Here is a 3483-nt window from a genome sequence, read left to right as displayed (position 1 = left end):
GCACTTCATGGGACCAACAGGTGAAGGCAGCCTGAAGGGCATCCTACACGCTCAAAAAAGTACACAAGGAGGTTCTGCTAGTAAGAAAGATCAACTGGAACATGGGTTCCTCTGGGCAACTTCCTCAACCCCATCCCTTCAAGGGGTCAGAACAACCCCGACCACTTCCTTGAAGGCAGCTGTGGTCTGCTAGAGAGGACAAGAAAAAGAAATATGAACCTCCTGTACCAACTCGGGTTGGTACTATATCCCTATAGTTTCAAGTTGGACTATATCCCTCAGGGGTGCCTTCCTGTTTTTTATAAAGAACATTTTCTTTAGATTTCTTGAAGTCTTCATTTGTTACTTTCATTCTGCGTTCTCTCAAGGCCATCAGACCAGCTTCTGTACAGATTGCCTTGATATCAGCATCCGAGAGGTCATCTTTAGCCATGATCAAGTCGTCCAGGGTCACATCATCGGCCAGCGTCATCCTGCTTGTGTGGATTTGAAAGATGCGCTTCTTAGTCTTCTCTTCCGGCAGGGGGAACTCAATCTTCCTATCGATGCGACCTGGTCTGATAAGAGCTGGATCCAAAGTCTCTATTCGGTTTGTGGCCATGATAACTTTCTCATCACCCCTCGAATCAAATCCATCCAACTGGTTCAGCAGCTCCAGCATTGTTCGCTGAATTTCTCTCTCACAACCAGAATTTGAGTCATACCTTTTTGTTCCAATGGCATCAATTTCATCAATAAACATGATGGATGGTGCGTGTTCTTCCGCAACTCGAAACAATTCCCGAATGAGTTTGGGCCCGTCACCTAGGTACTTCTGAATAAGTTCCAAGCCAAACACTCTCAATAAAGTGGCTGAGGTTTGGTTTGCTACTGTTTTGGCTAATAAGGTTTTACCTGTGCCAGGTGGACCATAGAGAATGACCCCCTTCGGGGTTTTTATACCCATCTCTTCATAATACTCAGGATGAGTGAGAGGAAGCTCCACAGATTCCTTAATTTCCTGGATTTGGTTGTCCAACCCCCCAATATCAACATAGGTTTCCTGGGGCACCTTTTCTACCTTCATCACTGTGACCAAGGGATCTGTGTCTTCCATAAACACCCCTATGATGGGATGTACCTTCTGGTTGAGCAGGACGAAGCAGCCCGGTTCCAGCAGATCCTTGTCTACAAAGGAAAGAATGCTGAGGTATTGCTCAGAGCTCACAGATGTAGACACGATGGTGTGATTGTCATCAATGATCTCTTCCAAGGTTCCTACTGACACTGGGTTCCCTCTCAGGTCATCCATCTTAGACCTTTCCTCCTCTTGCTTTTCTTCTAAAGGCTTCATTTGTTCCTGACTCTAATGAATTCTTCCTCCATGAGAAGATAGTCTTTAATTCTCTCTAACTTCAATAATTTTAACTGGCCCTGAGTATGGGGTGTCACCAGTGGCAGCTTGCTGGCAGCATCTGGTCCCTTTGTTTTCTTCTTCTTTTTCCCCACCCAAGTTGGTACAGGAGGTTCATATTTCTTTTTCTTGTCCTTGTCATCCTTCTTGCCACCTCCAGGGCCATGACCACCGCTCTGACTCTGACCCATCTTGCTTCGGCCACTCGAACCACCCTGAAAAAATTATATCTTGATCCTTATCTTACTGCTACCCAAAAGAAATCCAAAGTGCATTATAGATCTACATGTGAAAGGTAACATATAAAAGATGTGATCTTAAGTAGGCAAATACTTCTTATATACAGAAGTATAAAAAGCATTATGAAAAAAGTTATAAATTATCCAATATTAAAATAAGCATGTCTGTTAATTTAAAGACTTCATTAAGGTTCTCTAAAGAAGACATAAAAATGGCAAAAAAAAAAAAACATGAAAAGCTACTCAGCATCATTAGTCATTAGGGAAACACAAATCAAAACCACAATGACACCCCACTTCCCACCCTCTAGGATGACTTTCATACTTTGTTGGGAAGAATGGAAAATACTGTAGCTGATAGGAAAAAGGTTTGGCAGTTCCTCAAAAAAAATTAGAGTTAGTATATTCCCTTCTAACTGTAAACCCAAGAGAATTGAAAGCATATCTTCATACGAACATAAACACACCAACGTTCATAACAGCATTATTCATAATAATCAAAAAGTGGAAACAACTCATGATGAGTGGATAAAGAAAATGTGATCTATCCATGCACAGGAGTACTATTCAGCCATAAAAAGGAATGAAGTGTCAACATCAGCTACAACACAGATGAACCTTGAAAACGTGGTGCTAAGTCAAAGGGGCCAGACACAAAGGTGACGATTCAATTTCTCTGAAATGTTCAAAACAGGTAAATCTACAGAAACAGAAGGGAGATTAGCTATTACCAGGGACTGGGGGGAGAGAATGAAGAGGAACTACTAAGGGGCCTGGGGTTTCTTCTTGGGGTGAAGAAAATGTTCTGGAATTAAATAGTCTTGATGGTCGCACAACCATATGAATTATACACTTTAAAATAGTGAATTTGTGAAATGTTAATTTTATCTCAGAGAAAAAAACACAAAACAATGAATTGGGCTAAATTGTGTCCCCCATCCCCCCTGAGGGGGGATGTATATTCAAGCCTGAGTTACTCTAATACCTCAGAATGAAACTGTATGCAGAGAAAAGGTCTTTGAATAGGTGATTAAGACTGAGTATGGGGTATTAAGACCAAGCATATGGTGTCCTCATTAGAAGAGGAGATTTGGACCCATATACACAGAGCTTGGACATGTGTGCATGCAGACAGAGGACTATATTCTGGAACAGAATTCTCCCTCCTAGCTCTCATAAAAAACCAAACCTGCCCTCTATAATACCCACCACCTGGTACCCCAACCTCCCACCCCCCCCCCCGCCCCTTGAAAACCCTCAGATTATTATAGAGGGCACGGATTGCATGGAGCACTGGGTGTGGTGCAGAAATAATGAATACTGTAATGCTGAAAATAAATAAAAAATAAAGTTAAAAAATAAAAAAAAAGAAAGAAACTAAACCTGCTAACACTTTGATCTCAGACTTCTAGCCTTCAGAACTGTGAGAAAATAAGTCTCTGTTGTATAAGACACCCAATGTGTGACAGTTTGTTAGGGCAATACTAGCACATTGGTATAGATACCAAAAAGCAAGCCACAGAATGGCAAGTGGTATTTGTACCCATGTCCAACCAAGGGCTTACATCCAAAATATATAAAGAATTCTTACAAATCAATAAGAAAAATATACTAGAATGGAACCCACTAGAGGAATGGAAAAAAGATCTAAGCAGCCTCCACAACAAAGGATATTCTATGGCCCATAGATATATAAAAAGATGATCAATTTCATTAATGATCAGGGAAATTACAATTAAAACAATAGTGTATGGTTGGGCTACCACTTGGATTATCTTGAGGCCATTAGCCCAAGTGAAATAAGTCAGACAGAGAAACACAAATACTGTATAATCTCTCTTATATGTGGAA

At 41.0% G+C, this 3483-nt stretch overlaps 1 pseudogene across 1 annotated transcript; it reads right to left on the bottom strand.

Moving 5' to 3' along the window:
- Positions 1-23: 23 nt before the first annotated feature.
- On the bottom strand, positions 24-3016 carry LOC309849578 (26S proteasome regulatory subunit 4 pseudogene; annotated as a pseudogene). The gene has a single exon. The product of its transcript is annotated as a 26S proteasome regulatory subunit 4 pseudogene (transcript).
- Positions 3017-3483: the final 467 nt, after the last annotated feature.

The sequence above is a fragment of the Mustela nivalis genome (assembly GCF_964662115.1).
Source record: "Mustela nivalis genome assembly, chromosome: 16".
Classification (NCBI taxonomy): Eukaryota; Metazoa; Chordata; class Mammalia; order Carnivora; family Mustelidae; genus Mustela; species Mustela nivalis.
The sequence above is the reverse complement of the archived record's forward strand: the minus strand, read 5'-3'. Positions and strand labels throughout refer to the sequence as shown.